At 46.9% G+C, this 13,320-nt stretch overlaps 1 long non-coding RNA gene across 2 annotated transcripts; it reads left to right on the top strand.

The window, feature by feature from the left end:
- Positions 1 to 4,907, top strand: LOC124678705. Of its 2 annotated transcripts, XR_006994606.1 has the most exons (5): positions 1 to 128; positions 1,022 to 1,255; positions 1,383 to 1,560; positions 1,619 to 1,719; positions 4,459 to 4,907. It is a non-coding gene; the product is annotated as an uncharacterized LOC124678705 (long non-coding RNA). The 2 variants fall into 2 exon arrangements; XR_006994605.1 differs by having other exon boundaries at positions 1,383 to 1,719.
- Positions 4,908 to 13,320: the final 8,413 nt, after the last annotated feature.

Consider the following 13,320-nt stretch of genomic DNA (forward strand, 5'->3'; position numbering starts at 1 on the left):
GACGCCGCCGTGCGGCCAGGGCACATCCGCTCGCCAGATGTGTCGCCCGCTCGTCCACGACTCGCCGGAGATCGAGCTGCTCGGCACCCCCAAGGTCCATCCCGGCGACCACGGCAATCTGTTCAAAGGTTGATTTTTTCCCCCTTGGATGCAGACTTTCGCTTTCGCCGTCAGCGATTAGAGGCCTCCGTTAGCAGCAATCTCTGCTTAGCTACAGCCGCGTAACTAGAAAGGTGAATCCGTAGAGTAATTAATGTTCTCGCATGCGACAGACCCAACCCCGTGTCTTCTTCTTCCTTCGTATTCTGCTCTTCTACCTGGAGGTTCAGGTTGCAATGATGTGCTGCAGACTGCAATAGTGTCCAGAAATCCCGTTGCTAAAGTGAATTGAGTGATCGTGTTGGTCATTTCTGTTCTACACATCTCTTTTGCTTGTCTCTGTTTTCCCGAAGCTAAGATTATGTCAACTTGCATTTTTTGAAACGGATAGTGGCTGATGAAATTTTGGTTAGCGAGTTGACATTTCTTTTTGGCGAATTAAGATAGTTTTCTTCATTCGTCAGCTACTGATGTTTCGTGGCATTCTGCTCTTCTTGATGTAATTGGAAACTAGCAAGTATATTTTTCCTCTTGCGCATGAACATTTCTGAAGATATCCAAACACGGCGATTGCCCCAGTTTATCTTTCCATTGGTGTTTCTTCAGCAACAACATGAAGATCGAAATGGCAAAACTGATACTATAACATATTTGATTATATTTTGCCATATTTTTATCATCACCCACTATCAGAATATAATATGATCATAATCCATTGAACTCTGCATTTCTATGTGGGACACCGGGTCACATAAATCTATTAAAACACTGGTGTTACAGTCTGATTTAGTCCAGGTAGAGGAGTGGACAGGTTAATTAAATGGATGCCACTGTGATTCTGAGGTGCTATTTTTGTTGTCAGATACACAGTGTATTACATTCTCGATCGCGTGATAACCTGCTTCTGATATTGGCAACGCAGGAAACGACGAAGCTCCGCGATGGCCATGGCCGGCAGGAGGAGCAGATCCATCAGAAGCTTGCTGTGGCGCAAGACTGGCGGCAGGAAGGCATCAAGGACGAGCAACTGGCTGCCTTTTGCGAGATGCTGCTGTTGGTCTCCATGGCAAGCCGCCACCGGCAACCTTCCTGACACCTCTGTGAGATGCCGCTGCCGGCCACCATTCTGTTTGCAGCGAGCTTGGCATGCCTGATGGTGCGCCACCTCCATGGCTTATAAACATGCATTTCTTTTAAAAGAAATTCTCCATGCAACCATTCTTCTGGTTGGCTGTTCTTTTGGTTACTGGACAATTGTGAACTGACATAAAATAATTTTGCAGAGATATGGTATGTTGCCTGTTGCTCGTTCGCCACGCTCTCGCTCCCTGCTGTTGCTGGCTGAGCGGGCCAAGGGCAGGGAGGGACCGAGCTACATCCATATTCCCGGTGGCCAGTCAGGACGAGCAACGTTGCGATGGCCGTGTTAGGAGGAAGGAGCGGGGCCATCAGAAGCTCGGTGTGGTGCAAGACTGGTGGCAGGGAGGTGTGGAGAAGAGCTGGTGGTTGCCTTTGCGAGGTGCTGCTACTGGGCTCCATGGGGAGCCGCCGCCGGCAATCTCCTGTTCCCAGCCACCATTCCGTGTCGTAGCAGGACGCCACCCCAACAAGCTTCTCCCGGTGAGCTCTCTTTCCTCCTCCATGTAGCCTTGCGAAAATTTCTTTCCCTCGTGTTAAATTGGGCATGTCAGTAGTAAATAAAAGCTTATGTGTATAAAAACCCCACAAGGTTCGTTTCAGATGTGATCGATAGATCAATCTCATCAGCAGCACATCTGTATGTGTATTTTTTGGGTGTGTCTTGGTTAGAGGATTGAACAAGTCTTGGGTAATCCTCAACTTCTCAACGATGTTCCCTGTTTTCTGTGGCATTGTTATTGTGAATTAAATCCATGTGCAGTAGCAGCGACTTGCCTTGGGTAATATTGCAGAGATATATGGTTTCGTGATACTTATGTATTACTTATTGTTTGCATGATATTGGTAATTTTGACATCTGCCCATTGGCCTGGGAATAAAGGTGAATTTTCTTTGTTGGTGTCTGCTGTGTATGGTTGATACTTTGCTATGTTTGTGAAAATAATTGTGTTCAATAGGCTCCGTCAAATGTTTAATAGTTTGCTTCTGCAACAAATGTTCAAGTTTTTTGTGTATTAAATTTGGTCGTTGGTACTTCATTGATGTTGCAAAATTTATGTAGTGCAACTCTTTGTTTGCTGCTGCGTATGGATGTTTCATGTCTGGGTCTATGTCGGAATGTATACTTGGTTATGGGCTCTCGCCGACGGGTGCTCGCCTCCACCGCCCATCCTAGCCGAGGCGAAGCGCGCTCCCTCTCATGCCCTCGGCCTCGCGCTGGCGCCAGAGTGGCATGCCTCGCCTCGTTTGGTGAGGTGGCATGCCCTCTCCTCTGGTCTCCGCCACGGCCCATGCATCCTAGCTAGCCAACATAGTGCGCCCTCTCCTCTTCGTCGACGTCGCCAAAGTCCAAAGTCACAAGTCACGCGATAGCCGACACGCGGCTAGGGTGGCCATGGCCTTGTACTTATAGGCAGTGGCGGGGCAGCATGCCAGAGCGAGTTTTCGGGGGTGGTAGTGGCGCGCGGGAAGGAGATCGATAGCCGAGGCGTCGCGCGGTTGAGAGAGAGAGAGTCCGCGTGCGCCAATGAAATGAGAGAGATAACCGAGGCGTTCCTTGCGCGCGTGTGCCGCCTCCTTGAGGCCAATGGAATGAAAATGAATAGAGAGAGATATTGGAGTCTTGATGGAGAGAAAAAAAAGAAAAGAAGCAGAGATAAGTGGTGGGTGCTGCACATTTCCTTCATTTGATGCGTGCACATGGCGGAGCGCTCCGCAGGATTTCCGACTCGAACCGGGAAATTGAAGGGATCCCTTGTTTTTTTTTTTTGTCTGTTTTACTGGAGATGGAAAGGAGCTGTAGGATTTTGCCGCAGCGGATGGACACGCTCGCGCAGCGCGGGCCAACCTGGGTCACACTGACAGGCAGGCCCCAAGCGGCGTGGACTGTGCGCTGTTGGCCTGCATCACCAGTCGATTCACCGCTTGCATCGGTCGCTACGTATTGGCTAGCCTGTGTCGGGCCCCAGTTCCGACTCGAATCGGGAAACTGGACGGAGGAGTACGTGGGTAGTATATACTGGAGTAGCTAGGTAGGCCGTGGCGCTACTCTACGGCAGATCGAAGAGAACACGATAGATGACGACGACGATGATGAGCGTGGAGGGCGACTTCAGGGCCATGGCGGAGGCAGGCGTGGACGGAGCGCTCCGCAGGAACCTGCCCACCTTCCGTTCAGAGACGGCCCGGTTGCTAGGCAAGATGCAGCGTCAGATGGACTCTCCCCCCGTGCATCGGGACCTTCCGTGCATCTTCTCCGTGGAGGTGTTCGCTCAGGAGAGGGCTGGGAACCTCAGGCGAGGTGCGGCGGAGTTCGGGGGAGACGACGCCGTGAAGCTGAGGGAGCACGCGGCTACGATAGAGACACTCTGTGCCGACACTGACACGTTCCTGCACAAGATCGTGTCTTCACCTTATTTTCAGAGGGCTAGGTTGCTTTCGATCCACCGGGAAGCAGCAGGGACGCTGCCAATGGACACGGTGTTTCTCTTGTTAATATAAAATAAAATAGAAATATAATTAAATCCCTACGTGATAAGTTGGTCAAACAAAAGAATTGTAGCATTGATATGCTCCATAGATTAGTTCTGTTCACTATCACAACTCAGTATGTGCAGAAGTACTGCACTAATGTTGGCGGGACTTCTTAGTATATTATTTGAATCATGTATGCCTTGCGTATCACATTGATCTCATGTTATCTCTAGATTTTCTTCCAAATGGAAGTTTGCCGCCTTTCTAATCAAGCTTTCATGTTGCCTTTATTGAAGACATATATACGCCGTAGTATGAGTGATATAGCATTTTGATTGAAAATTCGCAAGTCTTTGTCTGCTGCCATGTTATTGTAAGCTTCCGAGTTAGAATAAACCTGTGACTGTCAGTGGTGGCACTTATATTCCAAGTTATGAAGTTGTAGATGTTTTCTCCTTTTTTTAGATGCCTCTTATTCGTTAACCATGTGGTGATCTTTAAGGTCTTGGTCTGGACAAGTAGATTAGTCAATGGTCTACTCTAAATTAGCAACAGCCTCCTTTTGCTGACGTGTTGCTTGTTGCAAGATTAGACTCATGTACTGTTCCCGAATTTGAAATTTAAACTACATGTTGCACATTCTGTTTGCCTACTTCATTCTCCAACTTATTATTGAAACCACCATCCTCCGAATCTATTGTCGCTACTCTGGAGCTGACCATCAAGATTTGGTTCATGTTGTTCAAGGATATATCCAGGAGGAGGGCTAGATGGCAGCAAGAAACCTGCAGCCTGATGCATCATCGATCAGGGTGTAAGCTGGAAGGGCCAAGGGAGAAGTAACCGTCTTATACATGCCTTGCTCTGTGCATCAGCGTTTTTTTTTTGTTACTCTGGTTGTAATGCAGCGCTAGTGAGGTTTCAGATTCTGAAGAATCTTGTATTGCATCATGTCGGTGTTGTATGTAACCCTCCTACGATGTGATTGCGGAAAGGTGTGCTGCTGTGCATCAGCTATTCTTTGATGCTGATTGCTGGGCAGTTTTCCGGTGGATTAGAGTTGTGGTGGAGTTTGTATGTCTCGTGGGCTACTTATTGCCTTGAACGGAAGTATGCTATTTGCTGTTCTGGTTTGGATGTCCAAATACAAGGCAAGGTCGTGCCAAAAATTTAAGTGACCCCTGCCATTTTCTTCACGTAGCTTGTTTTTCTATTATTTCCTCTAGTTGATTATACTTCCGTGATGCCAAAGAAAAATAAAGCGAAATAAGAAGTAAGAACTTACAATAATAGGTACTTATGAGGTGATCAAGTAGCCGTGATTGATGGATCAAACGAATAGCTGTTTGTGTAGCGAGTTACTAGTATACTAACATGCATGCGAGCCAGGAAAGCAGTTGCCATCTGTCTGGAGCAATCGATCGAGAAGCTGTCTGTGTTGCTGGTTTCGAACTAGCCACGACTAGTACAATGGAGTCGTCAAACCGATGTCGCGGAATGAAGGGATGTTTTTGGTCGATTTGATGCATGGCAGTTGTTCCGATCCGCCAGTTGGTCCTTGTTTTGCATCGGGTGTTTCGAGGCTAGAGAAAAAAAAAGAGAGAATCAAATTAATTAGTTAAAGACTCGTGCACTCCCAATCTTTTTAGATTAGACTAGAGGATGGAGATCCATCAAGCTAGCACTCAGGGTAGATGTACGCTAGATTACTGATACCGAATGTTCAGAAAAAAGGCACCAGTCATGGCGAATTTTTGTATCCTTTGCTCATAGATTGATTGGGTCAACAAGAAGTACACTTGTTTCGTGTAGAAGAAATTTTGTGCAATTTTATTGAATTGTATTCTTAGAGAGAAGAAGAGGAAAACCGAGGCAAAGCTGAGGAAGCCATTTGCAGCATCCCCATGTACGTGCTTACCTAGCTGTTTTCGGCTCCAGCTAGCTGCTCTCTGGTTCTTTGACCGTCAGTAGATGCAGTGGCGGAGCCAGAATGTTAACATTGTGTAGTCAGTTTAAAATTATGTAGTCAAACACATGTATTTATATAATTTTTTTCATAATTCTTTACATGATTTCTACCTATGTAAGTGGAAAACTGTGTAGTCATATGACTACACAGCCATAGTGTGGCTCCGCCACTGAGTAGATGAAGGCAGCACTAGGTAGGGAGGGAGAATGTGAGCGAATCCCATGGTCATCCTGGAGGTAGACATGGCAGGCCATCCCGAGGAGTGTGTAGGACATGCATGGAGGCACGGCCGCCCAAACAACCCGGCCTCTCCTCTCGTCCAGGCGAGTTGTCGTCCTTGCGCTGGAAGATGTACTGAAGGGGCTGGTGTCTGGCGTCGCGCTCGATCAGGTCCTTGGCCGCCGGTGCCTCGCCTCATAGTGACATCCCAGCCGACATAGTGCTCCCTCTCCTCTCGACCTGGTCTGGTCGCCGTCGCGCAAAGTGACGCCGTGCGCGCGCTCACGTCTCGCCTCGACAGCCCAAGCGAGCGACCCAGAACGTCCTGGCGCGAGTTGCCGGTGTTGCGGTGGAAGACGCGCGTTCTGAATCTGCGTTTCACGTCGCGCGCGCTCAGGCTCGGCGGACGGGTGCTCGCCTCGCCTCCACCGCCCATCCTAGCCGAGGGAAGCGCGCTCCCTCTCATGTCCTCGGCCTTGCCGGCGCGCGAGTGGCATGCCTCGCCTCGGTTGCTCGAAGCGACCGGGGTGGCATGCCCTCTCCTCTGGTCTGGCCTTGTCAAGGCTAAAGTGGTCACCCGCCGAGAAGTGCTCGCCTCACCTCTGCCACGGCTCATGCATCCTGGCTAGCCGACATAGTGCGCCCTCTCCTCTTCGTCGCCGTCGCGCAAAGTGACGCCGTGCGTGCGCTCACGTCTCGCCTCGGCAGCCCAAGCAAGCGCCCCGTCCATCCTAGCCGACATAGTGCGCCCTCTCCTCGTCCTCGCCAAAGTCCAAAGTCACGAGTCACGCGATAGCCGACGCGCGGCTAGGGTGGACATGGCCTTGTACTTATAGGCAGTGGCGGGGCAGCAGGGCAGAGCGAGTTTTCGGCGCGCGGGAAGAAGGAGATTGACAGCCGAGGCGTCGCCCGGTTGAGAGAGAGAGAGTCCGCGTGCGCCAATGAAATGAATTGAGAGAGATAACCGAGGCGTTCCTTGCGCGCGCGTGCCGCCTCCTTCAGGCCAATGGAACGAAAATGAATAGAGAGAGATAAGTATTGGAGTCTTGATGGAGAGAAAAAAAAGAAAAGAAGCAGAGATAAGTGGTGGGTGGTGCACGCGAGCCAGCTGCCAAGTTGATGCGCGCGCGCGTGAGCTCAGCTAGCTAAGCACGTTTCCTTCGTTTGATGCGTGCACATGGCGGAGGCTCCGCAGGATTTTGCCACAGTTGCACGCTCGCGCGGCGCGGGGCACTGACAGTGTGGACTGTGCGCTGTTGGCCTGCATCACGGGTCGGTTCCGTTTTGAGCGGAATCATCGGTCGCTACCTGTTGGCCCCACGGAGCGGAGCGGAGCGGAGCGATCCATCTACGACCAGGCGCATGTGCGGGCCTGTGTCGGGTCCGATTTCCGGTTCCCAGTTCCGACTCGAATCGGGAAACTGGACGGAGGAGTACGTGGGTATATAGCTAGGTAGGCCGTGGCGCTACTCTACGGCAGAAGAGAACACGATTGATGATGACGATGATGATGAGCGTGGAGGGTGACTTCAGGGCCATGGCGGAGGCAGGTGTGGACGGAGCGCTCCGCAGGAACCTGCCCAACTTCCGTTCAGAGACGGCCCGGTTGCTAGGCAAGATGCAGCGTCAGATGGAATCTGCCCCCGTGCATCGGGACCTTCCGTGCATCTTCTCCGAGCTTAGACGGGCAGAAGCCCTCGAGGACAACAGCGCCGACCTCATCAACTCCATGGCCGCCGTCAGGGACTACTGCCGCTACGGGGCCGCCCACTTCGCCGCCAGGGAGCCGGCGCTCGCGGAGGCCCTGCGCGGCAAGGCGGCGTGGTCGGACGCGACGCGCGCCGAGTTCGCGGAGATCGCCGCCGGCGCGCGCGCCCTGCGGGGCACGTGCCTCAAGATGCTGGCGGAGGCGGAGGAGGGCCACATCGTCTGCATGGCCGCGGAGGAGTATCTCGCGTACGTGGCCGAGGACACGCCCTATGAAGAATGGGGCCCCGACTCCATCCCTGCCTTCATGTACCAGGCGGTTGTCGACCAGTTGGCCGCAGCGGCGGACCCCGACGTCACGCGCTTCGTGGAGGTGTTCGCTCAGGAGAGGGCTGGGAGCCTCAGGCGAGGTGCGGCGGAGTTCGGGGGAGACGACGCAGTGAAGCTCAGGGAGCACGCGGCTACGATAGAGACACTCTGTGCCGACACCGAGATGTTCCTGCACAAGATCGTGTCCTCACCTTATTTTCAGAGGGCTAGGTTGTTTTCGATCCACCGGGAAGCAGCAAGCGGAGCCCATATGCTGCCCCCGATGGACGACGACACGGTGTTTCTCTTGTTAATATAAAATAGAAAATCCCTACGTGGTAAGTTGGTCAAAGAAAAGAATTGTAGCATTGAACGGGTTATATATGTTGTCATATTCTTTCTTAGATCCTTGGTTTGTTTTGATCCAAGGTTGTACGTAGTATTCAACATGCTATGTAATTCCTCCGTCAAGGATTATGAGGTTAGAGAGTTTTTTCAATTTGTTAGATATTATAAGTCTTCTTTTATTTATTGTTAATTCTCTTTTCCTTAATGTCCTATTTTCTCTCTCTTCTCTCACATATGTAAAAAACATTGGTGCATGCAATAATTAATAAGGGGAGTTGCGAATTTTTCTGGTCCTATCGAAGTAGCCCTCTTGGAAGCTTCTAATCAACGATGTTTGTTCTGATTGTCGATCCCAATGACCAAAACAAGAGCAATGCATCGATCCCAGTGACCAAAACAAGAGCAATGCCAGCAATTTGGTCCGTCTAAAGTGGCTAGCGGCACTAGTCATGAATGGTTGTCGGCAGATGTAGTTCAAATTCAGACACAACCTCCGTTTCATATTCATATTACTCCATCTATAAGTTTTGCTGACGACGATGATGATGAGCGTGGAGGGTGACTTCAGGGCCATGGCGGAGGCAGGGCCGGTCCTGAGATTTCGGAGGCCCGGGCGGAACTAAAATTTTGGACCCCTCTTACTACTTTTTCCCATGTATGAGATGATGAAAAATAAACACTTTTAAGTATACACAATTTCAATATTCATATAAAACAATGTTTACATGATACCTTAAAATTTTCTTCGCCAATTCCTAGAAGCAAAGTCCATGACGATGGAATCAATATCAAACTCGTCCATTAACTTCTTGTCGATGTATGGAGTTGCCAAACTAGTGAACCCCGCTCCTACAAATAAGAACAACAACTGCTAATCAAAATTCAGAACCCGAATTATAGGCGAGCATATAGTAGAAGTCCAAGAGAACTGCAGCGGGCGTTCTTACCTTCTATCGTAATCTAATACGCAGATTAGATGATTGCCTGATTGACGACAGGCGGACCGGAACTGCCAACTGCGACGGCCACTGGCCGGCGGACTAGTAGGCAGCACTGTAGTCCGCAGGAGGGCAGCAGTCAGCAGATCGTCTCGCGGTCGGTCGGTCGCGATCGGCGAGAGCGAGGGTAGGAACCAGGCGTCCTGGGCGATAGCCACGAACCGCGAGAGGGCAGGCAGGGAATCGAGGCATCGGGCTCGGGCAATTGGCGATGTTTCACATATCGATAGATGGAACGGATTTCAGGCGCTGACTCAAGTCGTGGCCGGCCAGCCGGATTGGAAACCAATAGGAAAAGAAAAGGTCCAACTGTAGACCAAGCCCATCTAAAATCGTAAAACTGCTCTCTTTTTTCTGCAATATGTAGTAAGGCTATAGAAAATATCCCTCAATTTTTCTGGACCCGGAGCGGCGATTGGTACTACCAAGTTTGGGAAGTCAGCGATGAAAAACTGAGTTTGGAGGGAAAATTTAGGATAGTTGACATGGATTCACAGGCAAAAAAATAAAGCAAGGAAGGAGGTGTGAGGCGCTGTAAACAAGGAGGTGCCGCGGCACAATTTCCGTGATCAGCAGCAGTTATCAGGCGAGTTTTGGGGTTAGCACTTATTAATCCCGTGAGCTGCTGCTACTTAAATTTACACTGTTTCCCGAGTAGTACTATTGTCAATAGTATAGCCAACAGATGGCTATAACAAGATGCCATGTCATTTATAGTTACCATATAACTAACATGTACAATAGTTGGCTATAAGAATGAAGTACTTTATTAACATATGACCCACCTTTCATTCTCACAAAGTGCCTAGGAGCACGTGCAAGAGCTGGCTATTGCATAGTAGCCCACCTCCCTTCTCTCTCCCCTTCTCTCTCCTCCAACTCATCTAAGATATATTATTTAATGTCTTATAGTCAGCTGACTAGACTCTATTGTACTTGCTCTCAAAGGAAAAGCAAAGAGTAATCCCGTGAGCTGAGTAAAGAAAGAGGGAAATGCGATGCCTCACCTCCCTCTACCCAACACAAAGAACACCAGTGCGCCTCCGTCAAGGATTATGTGGTTAGAGAGTTTTTTCAATTTGTTAGATATTTTAAGTCTTCTTTTATTTATTGTTCTCTTTTCCCTAATGTCCTATTTTTTCTCTCTTCTCTCATATATGTAAAAAACCTTGGTGCATGCAATAATTAATAAGGGGAGTTGCAAATTATTCTGGCCCTATCGAAGTAGCCCTCTTGGAAGCTTCTAATCACCCATGTTTGTTCTGATTGTCGATCCCAGTGACCAAAACAAAGAGCAATGCCAGCAACTTGGTCTGTCTAAAGTGGCTAGCGGCACTAGTCATGAATGGTTGTCGGCAGATCTAGTTCAAATTCAGACACAGCCTCCGTTTCATATTCATATTACTCCGTCTATAAGTTTTCGCAAAAAAAAAAGTTCAACCTTTGTAATGTTTTACCAACTATTTCTAAGTGATAATAAATTTTACGTCAAAATGATACGGAGTAATAATTTTTTTGGCAAAGTTGAACTTAAACAAAACCTTATATGTGGAGTAATAATATGAAAAGGAGGGAGTATGCGATCAGAGAGAGAGAGAGACAGAAAGGGAGGGAAGCCATTTTCATCAAGGACGTACTGAATCCACAAGCAAGCTGGATACATTTTACTGCTACATCTAATGACAGTACAATTCATGGAGAACTCGGGGGAAAACCGAGTTGTTGGCGTTGGAGATAAACCTCATGTGACCTGGAGCATGCTGGGTTAGTCTACACAATGAGTCAGACAAACATGCCGTCCACGTTGTACTAAACAACGATCGTTTGGAGAACACCAAAAAAGTCAGGAACGCAGAACCTGCTTTGGCAATAACCAAAACTGATTCTTTTTGAATGACCGTCGGACGGCAAAAGACTCGAAAAGTTACACCACAAAGGAACCCTAGCGGCAGAAAATTGATAGGCAAAGCAGGAGGGCATGCCAAGTAGCTTGGCATTAGCTTAACCGGTTGTTTTACTTGTGAGCGAGCACATAATTACTCCCTCATGGTTATAACATCATTCAACAGTCAAGTTTCGTCCTATGCACCACCAAACAAATATATAGACTGAACCGACAATGCTATGAAGTTAAAATGTTACGGAGTATGAAGCATGGTATAAAGTTATAAACAGGACGAATCAGTCTGATTATCCGTCACCCAGTTTATTTCGACATGAGTAAATATTCTATACTACCTCCATCTCAAGGCTTAAGGCTTTTTTTTTTTTTGAAAAATCAAACGAAGTAAAGTTTGACCAAACTTTTAGAAGAATCTATGAACAAATATGTATTTTGTAGATCCCATATGAAGATATATTTCATTATCTATCTAATGATATTGATTTTGTACTTTTCATGTTAATATTTTTTGATAAAAACTTGGTCAAACTTGATATGGTTTGACTTTCTAAAAAAATATAGGCCTTAAACTTTGGGATGGAGGTAGTATATCTCAAAGAATAAGGAGTAATTCTACAACAACAAGAAAACATAAAAAATTCTAGCTAAAAGAGCAGCATATATCAGGCTCGACAGGTATGAATTCATACTACTTCCCTATATCCAAAATTAAAGAACAAACAAAGCATGAAATGAATCAAATTACTGCACTAAGTGTTACTATCTTGGACATGGATGGACCATGACTGACGACGACAGATCCATGACCTAGTCCCACACTAGACCCACACTATAGCTCTTGGACATGCATCACTAGACCCACACTACTGATAGCTCTTGCTATCAATATCAAAAGATTCAGAATTGATTACAAATTGTATTTGACGCCTCCTTGTGTGGGTGCTGAAGGATATGAAGCCTTATCGACCACTAATTAAACTTGGTTGGCTCAGATAGATTGATGACCTGACTAGGTCAACAAGATAGAAATCCTAATCCATGCAAGGTCTCATCGAACAACTAAAATACCGAACATCATAGAGAAGTGCAAAGAACGGTTCTTTTTTTGGCTGCAGTATACCAATAGCAGGTACAAAGAACAAAAAGGAAGAACATAAGAAAGTGCTGCAGCCATAAAAGTGTCGTGGTGATTTTTTTTATAGTTTACATATGGATTCTCATCCATAGTGCCATCATAAAGGTAATAAAGTAGAATTCAGGGAATCTAGTTCATCAAAAGGTGCAAGATCATTTATCCAAGACCAAATAAAATAGCTATCGCTTCATTAGTGGGAACCATACATTTTCAACGTGTTAAGGAAAATCAAACAGAATGATCCTGCCTAAAAGGAAAATATGACCGGACTATGATAATGAGAGAAGGTAGGGTGCTGGTATATATATTAAAATAATGATGTCAATTATGATTCAGCTACTATATATTTGAAATAAAGAAAATACTATATTACATTAATATGGCAAACATTTGATTCAAAGCAAATTGGGAGCACAAACAAACATACTCATGCAGTCATGCTCATGTCATACTGCATTATTTAATGAGGAGGAATATGGTAACTATGTACAACATAAATGGTCCCTATGAACTGAAATGAGCAGAGAATAATATAGGAAAACCAAATATTCTCTGCTATACTTGCTTTGAATGAGTTGTAGTTGTTGAAAACTATGAGTACTTGTGGCTCATTTGCAAATATGTTCAGTATTCTACAGCCACAATACCAATTAATTAGGGTCATCTATGGACAATGTTTTAGAAATGCAGTTCATGTTTACGAATTTCCTTCCACACTTGATTTGGAATTCTTATTATTCTGTTGCTTTCTTTTGTTTTGATTGGAGTTATACCAAACCTGAGAATATTATATTGCAAACTATACTGCCTCACAGGACCAGTTATGCTTGTCACATCAAATTATGGGTATATTATGTAGGTTTGAACCTCCAGATTTGGAGAAAGAACGAAAAAATTAATCACTCCAATGTTAACATGACTGAATGTAGTCAGCAACCAAAAGCAAGGCTACGGAGAATGTCAGATTTGTTGAAGCCGTACACTTGCTAAAAAAGGTAAAGCTTGGCTGAAACTTGTCCAA

The sequence above is a fragment of the Lolium rigidum genome, chromosome 7 (assembly GCF_022539505.1).
Source record: "Lolium rigidum isolate FL_2022 chromosome 7, APGP_CSIRO_Lrig_0.1, whole genome shotgun sequence".
Taxonomy (NCBI): domain Eukaryota; kingdom Viridiplantae; phylum Streptophyta; class Magnoliopsida; order Poales; family Poaceae; genus Lolium; species Lolium rigidum.